Source organism: Panthera uncia, chromosome D1 (assembly GCF_023721935.1).
Source record: "Panthera uncia isolate 11264 chromosome D1, Puncia_PCG_1.0, whole genome shotgun sequence".
Lineage (NCBI taxonomy): Eukaryota > Metazoa > Chordata > Mammalia > Carnivora > Felidae > Panthera > Panthera uncia.
In genome coordinates this window covers 46,414,764-46,422,592 of record NC_064808.1, presented here as the reverse complement: position 1 = coordinate 46,422,592, position 7,829 = coordinate 46,414,764, and the positions used below count along the sequence as shown (strand labels likewise).

Here is a 7,829-nt window from a genome sequence, read left to right as displayed (position 1 = left end):
ACCTCACTTCTTTGCTTCTCCACTATCCATCCCCTTGCCACGCTTAATTTTTCTTCTTAGTTCTTTACCATTCTATAAAATATTATATCTATCTGTTTCTTGTCTGTTTCTATGCTTGAATCTTTTTTTTTTTTTTTTTTTTTTTTTTTTTTTTTTTTTTTTTTTTTGCTCACTACTGCATTCCCAAAGCCTAAAATAGTGTCTGGAATGTGTAGAGATTTAATAAATATTTGTTGAGTGAGTGAATGAGTGACTAAATCTGATGAGAATAGAGGTTTTGGTGACTCTTTAACATTGATATGTAATCTGCAGAGTGAATGTTTGTTACGCTTATCAACATTTTCTTTAAATTAAACCCATTTTCTCATAATCTTGTCTCATCAGTACAAGGGACCTCCTCAGTGTTGGGTCATGAGCCAATCTATTCCTGGAAGGATTGCAAGAACAGGACAGTCCAGCCGGGTGATGCTCAAGTTGGATCCTTGATTCCTGAGAAGAGGGCCACGGCATTGTCAGGACTTCCACAATGATCTCAAACTTATTTGAATTCCCCCAGAAAGAAGCCTGGGCTATGTCTCTGTGGATGAACTGGAGAGAAGGGTTCTATTAGGGAAATAGAATAGAATAGGTTCTAGAGAGAAAATAGAACCAATAGGATACACACACACACACACACACACATCCATATGAGTCTATCTATCTATCTATCTATCATCTGTCCATCTATATCAGAAAGCTGGGTGAAGTGTGGACAGGACATAGGTAAGACTGGAGAGGGGGAGTCAGGAGGAAAGAATGGGAGATGAGAGAGGTACAGATTTGGAGGAAGAGAAATTGAGGGAGTGTCAGCGGAATGATGACTGGGTCAGTAGAGTAGATGGAGAGGCTATTCTGAAAATACTGAGGTTGGCAAAGGTTGCTTTGGGGTTTTGAGGGGAGAAGAGAAGGGCAACTTATTGGCTAGAAAAGTGGAGAGACCCCTGGGTTGAATGAGGGTCTTCAGGAAGGTTCCCTGGTAGATGGAGATCATGACTCTGTAGTGGGGCCAAACCTTTGTAAGTGACCCTCTTGTGGTCCTCACTCCTCACTGGCAAAGGGTCTGGGGATTAGGGAAGAGGGGACCAGAAGTCAGGAGGCCAGAGTATGCATGGATGACCTGCACCTGGAGAACTGTGAGAAGTCAATCCGGAGACTCGAGAGGAAGCTAGGTAGAGACAGGGAAGTAAGGCTGGAGGCTGTGCTCTTAAAGGGGGACCTCAGAGCTAAAGGAGATGGCAGGTTTCCTCATGGTAACTGTGTCCCCATACCTTGTATGTGCTCTTTCCTGGGGTTAAAACAGCCCTGCCTCTGGTATATCCTGGCAGTGGCAACGCCAGGCTCCCCTTCTTCCCTAAACTCTCAAGTGGAGACATCATCTCCTCTGTGCCTCCAGTCGAATGGACTTGCCTCTTCAGGGCACGTTTCAGGCTGGATGGAAGGTGACCCTGTCTGTCTACTCCTCCTATTCCTCATGCCTTCAATCCATGAGATTGTGAGTTCTTGGGGGACAGGCTTGGGTCTTGCTCATCTGTGGGGCTCCTGAGCCTGCACAGCTGGTCCCACACAGCCCATTGTGGATGCTAAGTAACTATGCCCAGAAATGGGGCTTTGTGACAGTCGATATTCAAAGGGGCCCTGTCAAGGCCTAGGGCTCCCTGACCGACTGAGGCTGAGGGGAGGGGACATGTGAGGGTTGGGTGTCTCTTCCTTGCCGTCTGCTCTCCCTTTTCTTTCCTTCCTGCCTTCCTGGTCTGGCTCTTCCACTCTCCGTTCTAGGGGAAGTTGACAGAAACATCCAGACCAGATGGTGGCCTCAGCCTTGCCAGGGCCCGAGCAGTCCCCGACACCCAGCACTGTGGCACGTTCAAGCTGGACCGGCCCGTAGCGAGGGCACAGAGCCTCCTCCAGGCGGCGCGCGGAGCTCGGGAGGAGGCGGTGTAGAGCGGGCACTGAGGCACTGGGCACCGTGGCCCAAGGGACAGCAGGGGGCGCCTCCACCCCAGGAGGTCCGAGACTGTGTTTAGAGACCGCAGCACCGCAGATGGGAAACAGACCCCAGAAGGCAAACAAAGCTGCCTGTGGTCGCGAAGCCAGTACACGGGCTGAGAAGAACCCCCCGCGGCCTTGCGCTGCCACTTCTTGGTGTGCGGTCACATCTATAAAATGGGGATAATAATAGGGTGATTGAATGTGAAAATGTTCTGAAAGCGGTTTTTCACATCTGTCACTGATAGAGTCTGTGCTGTCCCTGGGACTTAAATTTCCTGATTTCCAGTCTAGTACCTTTTGTATCCATCAAACATGTTTGGCAGAGCTAAGGTGATGTGTTCTACTTGGGGTGGGCTACCACTCTGAGGAGGGTAAGTTCTCACTTAACCACTGTAAATGCTGTAGACTTGATTCCTGCCGGAATTTTTATTACCTGGTGGGGGCACAGTAGAGAGGGATTGTGGACATAAGCAGAGTGCAAATTTGCTTCCCCCAAACCTTACTGAGTCCATGATTTATTCACCAAATATTTATTGAGCATCTATTATGTGTTCCAGGCTCTATTCCAGGCACTGGGGAATACCATGGTGAGCCAGATGCAAAGTTCTTGCACATATGGAAATTCTGGACCTTTTTTCACCTTTGGAATCCTGATTTATCTTGCCTTAGTTTCAGGCTCTGGTAAACCAGGGGCAGAAGGCTCTTCCCCTCCATCTTCAATCCCTGTCCCTGGCCTCTGTGAACAACAGCTTGGGCAGAGCTCTGTGCCTGGTGCAAAAGGCCAGGCTCAGCAGGAGAAGTGCCTGCCCCCATGTCTCCTGAAGCTTCCTCAGAAGTTGCACCTCCATAAGGGGTGGTGAAGTCTGGGTTTCCTCAGCATGCACTATTCTCAGAGTCTGGCTGGACTCACCCAGAACAAAATGCAGCTGGGCTTTGGGCCAGTTCTCCATCCTTCCTCTACTTCACTCCCAGAGAATTCACTCACTCAGATTCTCTAGCCTCAGCATCAGGTGCCAGCTTGGATCTTCCTGAAGCTTCCTGGTTGCTGGTTCTCACCAACTGTGTTTAGGTTTCTAATCCCTAGACACCTGCTTTCTCTCAAAGCTCAGGATCCCAAGTCCAGAAATAAAACTAATGGCTGATAATCTTCAGGTTCCCCAAAAGTCCGGTTGGGGTGGAGGCAGTGTGGGCCCTAGGACAGGCAAAGGGAGGCCTGGAGTTTGGTCTTGCTGCTCCTACTTGTTTGCTGTGTGATGTAGGGCAAGTCACTTTACATCTCTGGGTCCAGGTTACTTGTTTGTCCATCTATCCATTTATCCATTCAATAAGCCTTTTGACTATTCTCCATCTGCTAGGACTGTTGGATAAAGTCTCAGCTCCTCAGCATGGCGTTTGAAACCCTTCACAGTCTGAGCCATCCAGGAGGGAGCTGGATGCTTCCTGAACTGGTCTTACTTTGTTCTGACTTCCCAGTCCTTCACGTACCACACCTGGAGCTGCGGCTGGTCTTCTGTGCCAGGCAGGCTGGCAGGGGCATACTCAGGGCACCTGAGTATGGAGAAGCTCTGTTTTCCCCCAAATTTCCTGGGAATTCTGGATGCCTGCTGCTAAAAGACCCAAGTGTTTTGGAATTCCCAGTCCCTAAGTTCAGGCCTAAACTTGGGGGTGGTGGAGGGGGCACAGAGAAGTAGGTTATGAGAACCAGCTGACCTGGAGAGGCTCAGTGGGGTAGGCCTCTCAGTGGATAGCCCGGGGAAGAGAAGGAAAGATAGGAGGACAAAGAATTCTGTAGAAATGAGGTTTTGACCCATGGAAGTGGTCATGGGCAGGTTGTCTTGACTCAGGAATGAGGACTTGAGTTTGCTGCTGCCTTGGGAGCCAGACTTTAGGGGGAGGGGGACACAGTCTGGACATACTGAGCATGTGCTCTGTTCAATCATTCGACTACAGAACTCAGTTCAGGGATTGGTGCATGGCTCAAGAGCTGTCTAGCAGAGTGAATTCCAGGAATGGAGCAGGAATTTTGGAGAAGACGCTTCTTTTCTCACCGGCCTTTTACCCAGGAAGATGAAGGCCTCAAGTTGCTTGTAGTCATTCTCCCTTAGATGTGAAATCTGAGATTGAAGTCAGCAAGGAGGAGAACAGAGTAGAGGCAGAGGTAGACTGGAAAATGTCATCATTTGAGCCCCATAAAATGCTTTGCCTGAAGTTAGCCATCCCTGAGACTTTTCAGAAAGGTGTGTGTGTGTGTGTGTGTGTGTGTGTTTGTGTGTTTAATCATTGGCAAAAAAGTCCTATCCAATATAGAGCCTGTGATAAAATTTGTGTTCAGAAAGAACAATGTGATGGGAAGATTCCTCAAGAGATCATCAGAATTCAGTCCCAAGGTGACTCAGTGGGACCCATCTGCTGATCACTGCCATCCTGTGCAAGGTCTAGTGGGGCCCTGGCTGATCAGATACTGGCTGCCTGGGGGGCTCCGGAGAGCTGCTTTATGGCTTCAAGTGAGGCATGCCCAGAGCCTGCCCACCTGGACACCACTGTACCTGCCTTGTGCCATCTGTCTCTGTGACTAGGAAGAGGTTGGGTTGATTACCATCAACTTCTGCAGCCCAAGGTAAGTCCTGTCACAAAGTCTAGGGCAAAGGGAATTATTAGACACCTAAACTTGGACTTAATCTCATGGCAGGTGCACTTGGGTAGGAGGTGTGTGCTTCTCAAGGTCCCACTTAGAAGCAAAGGCTGGGAGAGAAATCCTATGTCCTTCTGATACCCTTCACAGCAGTCATGAAATTATCACTTCGCCATTATGACAACCTTCTGACAATTCTTCCCAAAACGGACTCCTGGGTCTCAGCCTGGTAAAATGGGGTCCAGACAAGGGGTCAGGGCCTCTGGCCTTCAGAGGTCTCTAAATGGATGAGAGGCTAGAGATAGCTCCAAAGATGAAGATGGGATAGAACTGAATACCAGTATGTGTTATATAGAATTTGTACTTTGCTGGATTTGTACTCAGAACATAACTGAAATTACCTCAGGAGTAAATGGTAGTTCTCATTTCGGATGAACTCCATTGTCTTCAACAAAGTTTCTGCTAGGAGCGCCTGGGTGGCTCAGTCTGTTGAGCATGATTTCGGGATTTGTGAGTTCCCAGTTCGTGAGTGCGAGCCCCACATCCGGGCTTTTTGCTGTCAGCACAGAGCCGCTTCAGATCCTCTGTCTCCTTCTCTCTCTGCCCCTCCCCTGCATGGATGCTCTCTCTTTCTCTCAAAAATAAAATAAAAACATGCAAAAAAAAACCCCACCAAAGTTTTTGCTGCCCGCATAAGTTAGCCTCAACTTTTATATGTTCTAATTTCATATAACTTTTATGTAACTATACATTGATATTTTAAAACTGGTACTTTATCAGTTGACGGATGATGATTTTGTGTTTTCTCTTGGTGGTCTCTTGGTACCCGCTGCTGCTAGTTGATAAAAGGCTAGGTCTCCACCTAGGTGATCGGGTGGGTGTACAGGAAGTGTTTATAGTGGAACTGGCCCCTTTTCCCTCAATGTGCCAGGCAGGGTGGGGCGGGCTGCGAATCCCCTGGATACCTGAGGCCTGGAGCTTGCTCGTTGATGTGCGATGGCTGGACAGAACAGGTGCTTTCATCTCTCTCTTTTCCTGTGGTCTTTGCATCTGGGGGTTGGGGAAGGGGTTCAGATGCGGGTGGTTTTAGGTGATGGTAAGTGGGGTCTTCTGGCCAGGGGTGGTAGAGATTTTCCCCATGCTATGGTAGTGGAGAAGATGAAGGCAGAAGGGAGTGGCGGAATCATGGCATATGAGCCACAGTCTTGACCTCTCCAGGCCCCATGGAGCAACAGGGGAACGCCCACGAAGGCTTTCACCTGCCAGGACCCAGAGCAGGCATAACGCCTACATAATAGGGAAGATATTTTTGCAAATGTAAAACTGATATATTTAATAACCCCTTACATCACTGTTTTCCTGTGGAGACCCAGCCACAAAGATCATCACTAGAGGGCAGGAGAGACTTCTTTAGCAAAACAACAGGCTTCCGGCCCAGGCCACTGCTTCTCCCCTAGTCAGGGGTTGGTTGTGCTGTCAAATCTTTCCCTGTCACAGCACACATAGAAAATAAGAGTATGTGTATGGCATACTGGGGTAAACTGAAGGGGACTTGGGGACACGTATGTGGGGCTTAGTGAAGTTATAACATTTCTTCATGTTATATAATTATACTAAGATACAAAGTAAAGGAAAATATTAATATTAAATTTGTATAAAAGTCTAAATAATATCATTTCAAACATTTTATTGTTAAACATGAACTTGATTTCATTAATGTACGTTTTTATATCCAATTTCATGTTGAAGTGGCAACAATAAACTTTTGGTCAAGATTTTTAATGATTTCTTCAAATTCTTGATAATCATCATTGACAAGAAATTTTGTTTGTACTAGTTGGTGATGAAAATTAAAAAAGAAAACTTTATGACCACTCAAACATTTATAGTAGTTGAAGATCATATATGTAAAGAATATAAGCTTTGTCTTTTTTTCCATCGACACCAGCAGTGCTGAAGTCTCTTGTGATAAGGCACTGGATTTAACATCCATTAGACCTTTTTTATTTGACTATACTGAAATAATGATGAAGCTTTAATCTGCGGAATACACATGGATTTTTAGAACAGTCGCCCTGCAGTCAGCTTAACTTGACTAAAAAAGCCCAGCTTCTCCAAAAGATACAAACTGCCCACATGCATAGAGCGACCATTGTCCTGATTTGTCCTGAAGGTTCTGACTTACACCCACTTATGACCTGACATAACTATTCATAGCATCTTTCACTCAAAAAAAAAAAAAAAGAAAAAAAAAAAGGACATCAGTTTGGTGTTGACATATAACATGGATGAATCTGAAAAACATTATCCTGAGTGAAAGAAGCCAGACACAAAGAGTACATGCTGTGTGATTGATTTCATTTATTTGAAATTCTAGAACAGACACAACTAATTTGTAGTTATGGAAAGCAGATGAGTAGTTGTCTGGGACAGAAGTGGGAGTAAGGGTGGGGGGTGACTACAAAAGGGTACATAGTAACTTTGGGGGTAATGGCAAAGCTTTCTGTCTTGGTTGTAGCAGTAGCTACACTGGTAGATCAGTCACTCATAGTACCATACATTTAAAATGGGTACATTTTACTCTATTAAAGTTGATCTGAAAAGAAGAAAATGTACTGATTTGGACAATAGATTAAATGGTTCTGTACATGTGCACGAAGGGAGCGATTCAGGTCTGCCATCTGATGCTGTGTCCACCAGGAGCTCCCTCCTGCTCTCCTTGCCCTGCTTAACCCCTCGTGGCCCGTGCTCTGCGCTCCCTGGGCACACAGGACACACACGCCTTTGTCCACAATGGGAAGCAGCACAGCTGGCTGCTGGGGGAAGATTATTGTCCTTGCTGCCTGAGGGGGCCCGCTTGAGAGGGCCACCTTCCAAGGAGATGTAGGTGAGGTTCTTCCACAGGAGTGACCAGCCCACATTGCTGCATAGGTGTGGCCCATTGGAGGCATACCCACAAGAAAGCTCTGGCCTTGGGAAGGTTCCTATGCCTGTCCCCAGAGCTTACTCATGAGGCTGGAGTCAGAAAGGCGGAAGATCTTACATAAAGGAAATGGATAGCATCCACTTCTCTGGGCCCACCCAGTTGTAGGAGGAAGGAGAGGGAGAGGGAGAGGGGAAATGAGGAGGGGAGGGAGGAGAGGGGGAGAGAAGTGAGAACATTCAGACA

At 47.0% G+C, this 7,829-nt stretch overlaps 1 long non-coding RNA gene across 1 annotated transcript; it reads right to left on the bottom strand.

Annotated features, from left to right (window-relative positions):
- Window positions 1-269: 269 nt before the first annotated feature.
- On the bottom strand, window positions 270-1,675 carry LOC125916569 (uncharacterized). Its single transcript, XR_007455969.1, has 2 exons — window positions 1,308-1,675; window positions 270-588 (listed from the first exon to the last, which is right to left on the bottom strand). It is a non-coding gene; the product is annotated as an uncharacterized LOC125916569 (long non-coding RNA).
- Window positions 1,676-7,829: the final 6,154 nt, after the last annotated feature.